Source organism: Lepisosteus platostomus, chromosome 5 (genome assembly GCF_059453375.1).
Source record: "Lepisosteus platostomus isolate fLepPlt1 chromosome 5, fLepPlt1.hap1, whole genome shotgun sequence".
Lineage (NCBI taxonomy): Eukaryota > Metazoa > Chordata > Actinopteri > Semionotiformes > Lepisosteidae > Lepisosteus > Lepisosteus platostomus.
Window position 1 is genome coordinate 16,653,875 of NC_142615.1, and position 11,284 is coordinate 16,665,158.

General features: G+C 42.2%; 1 non-coding gene across 1 annotated transcript; it reads left to right on the forward strand.

The window, feature by feature from the left end:
- The first annotated feature begins 10,947 nt into the window (after window positions 1–10,947).
- trnap-agg (transfer RNA proline (anticodon AGG)) lies at window positions 10,948–11,019 on the forward strand. The gene has a single exon. It is a non-coding gene; the product is annotated as a tRNA-Pro (tRNA).
- Window positions 11,020–11,284: the final 265 nt, after the last annotated feature.

Consider the following 11,284-nt stretch of genomic DNA (forward strand, 5'->3'; position numbering starts at 1 on the left):
AGCTTGAATAAAATTTACACGAGCCAGGTAGAAGTCGAACCTACAATCTTATGATCCGAAATCAGATGCGTTATTTATTAAACCGCTGGTATTTCACAAAACCTGAATTTCCCCATAGTGTGCTCAGCACCGCTACTAGTAATACACCGCCACGTCTAAAATTTCAAAGTGAGAAACATGTGTTTTCTGATTTTTTATGAGTTTTAAAATATCATCTCTGTAAATCAGACAAAGGGTTTATGTTTCGCACTGAAATTCTGATTGATTGAGAATTCAAATAAAGACTGTTTTCTTCCACAACACCGTATAATTATCACATCCACCAGACTCTCCAACTTCTCCAGAGCTTGCTGGGTGAGCATTTGCTCTGATAAATTAGGTCACGTATCATGTTAAATCACTTCTTCTCAACACAACATTTCCTGATGCACATTTTCTCTATGAAAAAAAGACATTTTTCCCTTGCACGATTTCTCGTTTTTTATCAAAGCGTACAGAAATAAAAAAGAAGAAGAAATAATGTTGCAAAAGAACTCTGTCGCCCTTGGGAGATGTCAAACACATTGGACATGAAAAATGCCAGATAAAAGCCAGTTCTCTTCGTTTCTCAGTGTCGGGGTTGCTACTGTATGTAAAAGAGGCAATTTGCTCTGAGAGCAGGTTCAGCGCTTACTGAACGCAGATGTCTCAGAGCGGTGTGTCCAAGTGGCTGTAAAAGGGGCCAGGTGTCCTGTCACCATAGGTTAGTTGGTTAAAGTGCCTTTCTGTTAAACAAAAGAACCTAGGTTCAAATCCCAGCTGTGTGTTTCTTCTTATCTTGTAGTACAAAACGTACCATTTTGGTCACTCACAAAGGGCTTGATTTCGTTAAATGCAGGTGTTCATTTCCTTTCTGGAAAACTTGCTTTTGATTAAATTCAAACAGCTTGCAAAGCATGAAATTCAATTCTTGGTTATCAGTGCAGAAGAAATATTACCGGCTGGCATAAAGAATGGTAAGAGATTTTTTTTTAACCAGAAACTTGTGATTCGAGAACCCAGTAGCCAGTCTCTGTGGCGCAATCAGTTAGTGCGTTTGGCTGTTAACCGAAAGGTTGGTGTTTCGAGTCCACCCAAGGCTGGGTTTTTTTTTGCGATGTAAACATTGTCTTCGCATAGGTAGATTGGATTTCTCAGCAAAACCATAGCCATTTTAATATTTGCAGGAAATTCGAGTGTTCAACACGTGTCAAAAATGTCCAATAATGCCCAACATCTCAACTCCCCAGAAAACCATATTCACACAAGAAAAATGATTGTCGAATCATCATTTATACTCCCGTCACATCCTCTGCTGAAATATTTTAAAAATACAATGCAGATTTGTTTGAGAACTTGACAAGCATTGTTACGTTAGCACTGTGCAGTTGGATTTTGATATTTTGACATATTTAGCTTAATTTTAAACATTAATACAATCTATTGTAATTGTGTTGTAATATTAAAATATGTTAGCTGAGGATGCAAAGGGGTGAAAGGGAAAGGTCAGAGGGTACAGTAACAACAAGGTTAGGATTGGTGGAGGTGGTAGGGGTGTGGATGGTTTTTCTCTGTAGAGGACGATTTAGTTTTTTATCCTTCTCTGAAGTGAGAAACTGGAAGAGTTGGGAGTTGAGAGATCTGATGAGGTTAGATATAAAAGGAAGATAATGTTGAGCTGTTAGCGGTAAAAATAACTTAATGTCTTTGATGTTGTCATCAAAGATAAACTGCAGTAAGCAAAGATAAAGAGAAAATTATCCTTGCTTACTGCCCTGTCTTTCTCACACCTGAAGAAGGCTCCACGGCCAACAAGTTGTGTTTCCTTTCTTATCTTTTCAGCATGGAACAACCCTTTACTTGTTCATTTGCAGCCTACGCATGCTAACGCAGCTACTCACCTGATATTTAACATTCCTATAATCACAAATATGAATGTCCACTGTGGGTATATTTTCCATGATTATTTATTCTGTCATTGAAGCATATTTTATGTCATACCGAAATGTCATAATCACTGAATTTTTTTTTCATTTAGAAAGTAAGAAAATGATAAATCACTATGAATTGCATTTAGCCTGTTCTGATCTAGATTTTCTATATACTTTAACATGCCATGTTCACAATGTCACAACTCAGAAATGCAACAGTGAAGTGTTGTAATTACAAATGTAAATAGTGTTGGAACATTGAGATGTTTTGGTAATGAGGAAGGAGGGACATGCCATGTTCAAATGGTACAGTAAAATTTATTGTATTTCGGGATTAAGAGAGCCTGTTACATTGTGTCTCACACCTCAGTGTCAGAATTTTGAGACATTTTCATAATCAAGAGGGAGGGCCATAAATACAGTAGAAAGTGCATTTCCAATGCATTCTCTCATGCTTTGTTCCGAGGGTCATATTTAAAAAATGTTACAGTAAAATATCCTAAAGTTCAGGATTTTGATAGTCTGTTCCATTGTCTCTCACACCTCAGTGTCAGAATTTTGAGATGTTTTTATAACCAGGGGGTAGGTTTATAGCAATAAGCAGAAAGTGCCATCTGTCACGATTGCTAACCCCTCCTCTTAAGGGAGCTCCTGCCCTTCCTCGTTCCCTCCCATTGTTTGCACCTGATCCCTATTCCCGTTCCCCCTTAAAAGCCAGACGCGGACCTCACTCCGGGTTCCTCATTGATTTCCACATCATGAGAGCCCGGGGTCTTGCTGCGTCTGGCTCCGTTATGCTTTTAACTTTCTGTTCCTAGTTCCTGGTTCCTCTCGCCGGTTCCGACCCGGTTCGTGTTTTAACTCCCTGGATGGATCCCCTGGCCTTGGACTCTACTCTTTGTCTCGGATTACTCTTTTGGATTTCCTACATGGATTGTTCGCCTGGACTCACTTCCCCTGGACACATGCACTGCATTGACATGCCCCCCGTCTCCAGACCCTTTTCCTGCATGACTATTTTTCCCCTTGTGTCTTCACCATTCTGGATCGTGTCGTCCGCATAGGGCCCGGAAAGAACTGTTCGTTACACCATCACCCTTTGCTTATCCTCGGTTAACCATATATTCTCATATGCCATGTTCTAAATGTCCCATTTATATTAAAATTTCTTGTAAAATGTAAGATTTTAAGACTTTTTATGATCAGAAGGCAAGGTCGTGGTAAATATGCAGAAAGTGCCTGTGAACTTATGTTTTGCCTTTGTCTTATTTACTTATTGTGTTTGTGTTATTGTGAGTTTTGAAAATTGGTTTACAATTTTCTGAAATGTGTTTCACACAAAAATGCAATTTGGATAGTCACTACTTACATATTCCCCTTTACTGAGGATAAGTACAGTAATCCATCCCGATTAATACTTTTAAGAATTACTATAGAGAGCCATCTACAGGCGAAAGCCGGCATAATATCACAGCAGCAGCATTTAAGGCAGAAGAAGAAGCTGGCGAATAAGAAGCCAGCTTCAGCCTCGTTAATGCAATATCATTGGGTGAGGTGAAAAAATATTTCTTGCTCTGAATCCTAACATTTTTATAGGAGGTGTTCTAGTACTTCTTGCCTCAGATAAAACTGCCAATACATCACTTATTTCTATTCCATCAATAGCAGCGGTGTTATCGGTACCTAAATGTACGTCCTGTCATCATATAAAATGTCGAAAGTTTTGACTGGACTCAACTGATCAAATTTCTCTTCGATGACAGTTATAATTTTATCTAAAATACATCTGAAACAAATTTGCACGTTTTTTTTTCCGGAAGAGCATCATCAAGAGACTCAAAACATACCTCCTTTCCAGGAAGGATTGTTCAAATGCAAACATTGGTCCAAGATCAATGTACTTTCCTATCGCTGTTCTTCTTCAAATCCTTCATTTGAACATCGATATTGAGGGATGATATCGTACAAATTCTTTTAAAGCAAATTTTCTTAAAATATAAGTCTCTGTTATAGTTGTCTTGGAAGTTTCGCAAGGTATAATAGACAACCTTGTGCCCTCCGCTAAAATATGATAAAATACAACAAAATGTATTTACATAGAACACCATTTATTGTTACATGTATATTAAAATTAAGATAAATATACAAAACTATTAAAATACAAATGTATGGTCCTAACATAATCATGCTGTTCAACTGTCCTTTTTTGCTTGTCAAAAAAGGACAAATCTGTGTTGTAATTTTAAATATTCTGACTAAGGGTGCAACGAGAGCATAAATGAATTCTCCTGCCAGCCATTCGAAGATCAAAGTCCATGGCTGAATATGACGTCCTTGAATTATGGTCATTATTGGCCATTCCCAGTGATATTGACTTACATACTTAATTGTTTAACAAAAGAATCACATTTCCCGCAAATATGAAGTGGGTTAAGGTTTTGCTAAGAAATCCAAATAAGTAGAGATGAGGTTTACATTGCAATAATGAGAAGTGCATTTCTGGGTGGGCTCAAACCACTAACCTTTCAATTAACAGAGACTTACGTGTGTCCCTTTTCTCCATTTGCAAGCTTCTGATTAAAAAAAAGAAAATAATGCTTCTTTCTTACCAGCCTGCGATATACAAGGCAAGATTTGTATTTCATCTTTCACAAGCTGTATGAATTTCATGAAAAGCAAGTTGTTCAAGAAAGAAAATGAAAACTTGCGTTAAACAAAATCAAGCTGTACATAATCATCCATAGTGATACATTTTGTAAGACAAGACAGGAAGAAAAGCACTGTTGGGATTTGAATTCAGCATCTCCTGTTTAAGAGGAAAGCATGTTAACCAAATCAGCCAAAGTGCCATCATTGTATCAACACCATCTCTGACTCAGTGATTGCAGCTGACTGTCACTGGAGGACAGTTCATCGTGAACAAGCCAGCCTGCATAATGAGGGGGAAGAGACTGACCTCTGTGATGCAGTATCGACAAATACTAACCTTCTGTCCAACTGTTCTCTGCTGCATTCTGGATTAGCAGGTAAATATTGGTTTCCATGCATGTGTAGGGGTTTTGTGTATTTACTGGGACAATTATTAATTGTAGCAGTAAGTCACAAAATGATTCTTTGATGGCTATTAGAAAACCGACCTTGCGGGTTAACTCATTAACGCACACACACAGATACTAATACACTTATTAATACATAAAATGTGCATATAAACATAACAGATCTTAAGAGTGTGGGTTAGCAGAATACAAAAGGTATATATTAAATCACGAAGAGTTCCAAACCAAGAGGGACATACATTCAGTATACCATTCATTTAGACTGTTTCGTAAATGAACTGGGATTACAACTTCTACACTAGATACTCAAAAGCAAGTACATCACTCATAGGTATTAGATTGATATCAATTGTGGTTGAGGTAACAATTGAATTGAGCTGTAATGCAGAATGTTGAATACTCATCCGATCTGTGTTGATTCAGATCTCCCGCGGACACAAAGAAGCAGTGGCAGGCTGTTGTTGTGTGCAATCGGCACTCTCTGGCTCGGTGCCAGGCAGTGGCCGGTGCGGCTGGTGAGAAGGAGAGGAGGGAGAGATTCCTGTTGCGATGCGCTGCTGATGCTCTTTGAAGACCGGCTAGTTAGTGTTGGCTGAAACTAGCAGAGCTTGTGCACATGGAAAGTGACTACGGGTCCAAGCCAGTCACACTCTTTAGATGGGAAGAAGACTAGTTCGTTCCCGATGTAGCGCTAGTCCTGAATCCTGAGATTCAGCTGTCGACAGTTCCAACCGTAGTTCACTCGTTGATCAGGCGAGCTTTGAAGGTGGAGTACCCGCGGTTCACGGGGCTTGCTGCTGGGCTAACCTCGGGCGGATCCTTTGGTTATGCGTGGGCAACCTCCGTTCTCGACTCTTAAAACAAAGTTAAGTCCTGGCACTCGGACACACTGGCCGTCACGTGATTGTCCGAGCTGAGTCTGAGAACGTCCTGGAGGGGCACCTTCTGGGCATTGTGCTGCCTGTTTTATCTGGAGAAACTACGGTAGTTCAGTGGCTTAAAGTTCCGCCGGCATTCGAGACCCACGTGGGGTTACCCTGCCCTACCAGTTCCTGATTGGCTGATTGAGGTGGAGGATGAGTAACAGTGACCTCTGACCTTAGGGTTGTAAACCTTGGGATGAACCTCTCCCATGGAATCTCCCAGACAGTAAGGCGCCAGAGATGACCACTTATTAGGGTGGCTGGTGAATCTCAGCCTTGGGAGCTGTTCCTTATCAGGAAACTCTATCAGCTAGAAAAACACCTTAAATGTGAACCAGATGGAATGGCCTCTCTGTATCCAGCTGCACTGAGATGAGGGAGAGAGGGACTGGCAAGGGAGCAGCAAACTTAATTCCTGTATTTTAAATACGCCTTGCCGCTACAGAAGTGTCCTTAGAAGAAAAACATCTTCTATGATAGTGGTACAGTCCATCACACCCCTCCTATAGCCTTTCAAAGAGAAAAAAAACTGACAACAAAGTATGTCTATGTGTGGTAATCAACCAGGTCTTACAAACATTCTTAAACCCTTCCACCTCCTTTCATTGCAAATGATTTGTACATGTTAGAAGGTTAATTTTGGCTTCTGATATTATGGTGGATTAAGAGTCCTGAAATCTTTGTAGAAGTACAAAGATGAAAGAAAGGGCAGTGTAATCATGGCCAAGAGAAGGCAAATGTTGGACTATCTGCTTGGATTGAATGGAGCAAAACGTAGGCAACTCCTTGAGCAGAACCTGCTTCATCCTTCAGACTGGGGTTTCTGAAGATCTGTACATTTGAACTTTCAAAGTGACTAAAGTAAAGGAGTTTTCCCTTTTTACCACATAATTCCCACAGATCAACACTAACAGAGAGCCTAATTCCAGACAGGATTCAATCACTGTCTCTCAGGCATCCCAGCAGTGGATTTCATGACTTCAGAAAGCCATCTTCACCAGTGGAGAACTCAATGCTCTGAGGTTTACTGGCAGAGTCTCACACTGGGTAATGTTAGATGTTGATAAATAATGTCCTATGGAATTCTACTATTGATAAATTCTACTATGGAACTGCGATGTGTCTTGAAAAAAATCTTCTATGATAGTGGTACAGTCCAGCACAGCCTTTAAAAGAGAAAAAAAAAACAAGGTAAGTCTGTGGTGTAATCAACTAGGTCTTGCAAACATACTTAACCTCTTCCAGCTACCAACATTACAAATGCTGTTTACACATTAGATGGTTATTTTTGGCTTCTGATATTATGGTGGATAAAGAGCCCTGGAATCTTTGTAGAAGGACAAAAGAAGGAAAGAAAGGGCAGTGTAACCATGGCCAAGAGAAGGGAAATGTTGGGGAGAGCTTTTTTCATTCACTTTTTATCATTGTTTTTCCAGCCCAACAAAGATCAACATATAGGAGCAGGCGTCCTGTGCCAAATCCAATCTGCCTTCCTTCCAAGCAAACAGGAATGTGAGTGAATTAAATATTGACATATGAAAATACACAAAAATATGCAATCACACTGTAGTGTGCTTTCTGAAGGCACCAGTTCTGTAGGGTTTGGGCATTTACTGGGACAATTATTAATTGTAGCAGTAAATCACAAAATTGATTCTTTTGATGGCTTTAGAATCCAACCATGCGACATAACTCAAACAACGCACACACACAGGTACTAATACACGAGGATACATTTATTAATACATAGAATATGCATATAAACCTAACAGATCTTATCGAGAGGGTTATCAGAATACAAAAGGTATATATTCAATCAGTTACAAAGTGTTACACATATCAAAAGGACATACGTTCAATATATCATTCATTTAGACCGTTTCGTAAATGAACTTGGTTATAACTTCTACATTAGATACTCAAAACAAGTACATAACTCTTAGGAATTAAATTGATATCAACTGGTTGGGATAACAATTGAATTCTCGAGCAGTAATGCAGTGAAGTTGAATACTCATCCAATCTCTGGGGATTCAGATATCCTGCGGACTCAAAGAAACAGTTGCAGGCTGTTGCTGTCCAATCTCTCTGGCTCGGTGCCAGGCTGTGCTGTGCGGCTTGCGACGGTGCGCTGTTGATGCTCACTGACCGGCTAGTTAGTGTTGGCTTTAACTAGCAAAGTTTGCGCACAGGAGAAAAGATGACTGTGGGTCCCAGCAAGTCAGGAAGAAGACCAGTTCGTTCCTGATGAAGCGCTAGTTCTGAATAGTGATTCAGCTGTCCACAGTTCCAACCTGTTCACGAGGCCTGCTACTGGTGCTAACCTCGGGTGGATCCTCTGGTTACTCTCTGGCAACCTCCGCTCTAGACTCTTAGAACAAAGGAAAGTTCTGGCACTCGGACACACTGGCCGTTCTGTGGTTGTCTGGGCTGAGTCTCAGGATGGTCAGGAGGCGCTCTGCGAGAATGTCCTGCCCTTGGGAGCCTTCTGCTCCTGGGCCAACCTGCCCTGGATTTCTCCTTTGAATTCCCTTTAGAAAAGTCCACAGAATTCTCCTGAATCTTACTACAGGCTCTCTGTGTTTCTTGTTTTTACCTGGAGGAACTTCAGCTCGTTGATTGGTGAAAGTTCCATGGGCATCAGAGTCCCACGTGGGTTACTTGGCCCTACCAGTCCCTGATTGGTTGATCAAGGTGAGATATGAGTCATTTACTCCTGACACCTAGGAATGCAGTCCAGATGTCCATCTGGCACTCCCTAGACAGATAGGCGCCAATGGATGACCATTGATCATGATAGCCAGGCTTAGCTAAGTGCATCCCCCTTTGTGAGCTGTCCCTTATCAAAGGAAACCTTAAATCAGCCTGCATGAATAGTTTCTCTGTGGCTGCACCACAGAGATGAACAGAGATGGGGCCTCATTTGGGAAGGCTCAGAACACTTAATTCTTTCTTATTAATAAGCCTCGCTGCTACAACACATATGCAGTTTGAGCAAACATAAGACAATAACCAAGTACCACAAACTACCAGGCATCTAGTATCATTAGCAGTTCAGGTGGGGAGCTGCATCACCATGTGTAGGCTGCAAAGGAACAAGTAATAGGTCTATTCCATGCTTAAAAGAAAAGAAAGAAAACACAACATTTCAGCCGTGGAGCCCTCACACCTGAAGAAGGCTCCACAGCTGAAACGTTGTGTTTTCTTTCTTCTCTTTTCATCTAGTGTCATTAGCCTTTTAACAGTTCCTGTCAAAATAAAATAGAAATGGATAACATTCTAGAGAGAGTTTGAAATACCAAGGTACAATTTAAAACATATCTCTTCCACTACAACCACAATATTTTGGAGAGATCGTTGAACCTCACTGTTCTGACATGTCCGTTAGCCTCCGTCCTGCTTCAGCAATGAATGTGGCAGGGCACATTCTGAGGGAGATGAGGTCAATCATGTGGCAGGAAAACCACGCTATGCTTTTTTTTGAGATCCTGAAAAGGACAGAAGGGCCATGTATATGTGTGCAGCTGGATATGTAATTACAGGTGGCGTAGCAGATTCTGCTGAAGCCCCACTGCCTGGTGTGGACGGTAGCTGTGTATATTGCAGCAGAATTGTGCATGTGAGATCAAGGGGGCATGTCATGTGTTTCAGCACTTCACTCCCTTCAGTAGCACATGATTCCCTGAGTTCGTTGGATGACCTGTGGACCGATCTTTCACGATGAAGAATTCCTTAAGAAGAATAGATCTCGGCCCACCATCCCAATGCCTCCGTCTCAAAACAGCAACCTCCCACTGCCCTTCGTCTGCAAGGCAGTCCTTTCAAATGCGATGACAACGCCTAGACCTTCGTTGCCTATTGTACGAGCTGAACTTTTGTGCTCATCAATTCAACGCTCTTTCCATCAACTCATCTTGTCTTTTGACGCTTCGTGTTTTGCGCTCCTTTGACTATCGGCATATTGGGTGACTGCAAACACTGAAGTTCTTGCTTAGGGAGTGTGGAACATTGTTTTCAAGTGATCGCTGTTCTGTCATGTTGACGCCGAGTGAATCTTTCTTTGGCAACATGGGCAGGCTGACAGCAGTGCGAGCGAAAGTAATGGCAAATTTCTTGACTTATTTCTGGATGTGAATGTTCTTTAGAAAAGGGATGCGGCGTTGCTTCTCGCCCGTGTAAAGGTCACGCATTCCAGACGTGGTTATGAGCGAACAGTTGCCGCAAGTGTTTGAAAAGAGCAAGAGAGGAAGCAGCCCTGCCCCGTGTGAGGATCAAACTCAGGCCCTTCAGATGACGAGACTGACGCACTACCAATTACGCCAACAAACCCAGCTGCAGGACACACACCGGAAAGTTTGCCTCACATGGATTTCAGTCGCCCGTTCCCTAATCTTTAGACGCCCTCTGCTGAATGTTGCATTTGCCTTTTGATCTCACCGATACATTTTTGGTCTATTTCGGTTGTGAGTCCGTCTTTCAGATCTCACCTAGCACAAGTCTCTCTGGCTGAAGTGGCCTCTCTGCTTCAGCATCGTGCCCTCACTCAGCCATTAAAAATGTCACTCGGACTTCTGACAAGCTGACATGAAATGTCAAGAGAGAGTGGCGGAGACGCTTAAGCCAGAGAGAAGATGAAAAGGGGGCGTGGCTGCGAAACGCTTGACAGCTGCACGATGCTCTCCATGCAAGGCGTGACCACAGGCTAAAGGACACCTTTTGGCACATCAAGCTCTAAGCACACACACCTGGAGGATGCGGGAATTGATCCTGCTACCTCCCACATGCAAAGCAAGCGCTGTACCATACAAACCAACCCCCCTTGCTGGGGCTTATGCCTCGGCGTCACCTAGTGCCGCTTGTTCCCCTCTTACCGGGCACAGTTCACTGCCCTTCGTCTACAAGGCAGTCGTGTAATTGCGGCTTTCTTGACTTATTGATGAAGGTCTGACTGGACGAGCGAATGACGCCTCTCCCCCATCCTCAAGCTCGCTGACAGATTGAAATGGAAAGTGCTGCTGTGGCTCGTTGGTCTAGTGGTATGATTCTCGCTTAGGGTGCGAGAGGTCCTGGGTTCAACTCCCGGACGAGCCCTTGTGTGCTCTTTTCCTCCTCTTCCACAAGACTGGGAACTGATATCCACATCACTTCGCAGCGTCTGCTTATGGCAAACGATGGAATGTGACTAATGACTGAACGAGCCTGGTGAATTCTCATCACGTGGCACAATGAGAGCGTGCAGTCAGCTGTCCGAGGCGGCAACCTCATTGCTCGTTCAAAAGAACACGTACTGAAAACTCATCACCACTATGTCGTAGATGAGCACCGCGATCGCTTGTTGTCATGCGTCCTTACTTGG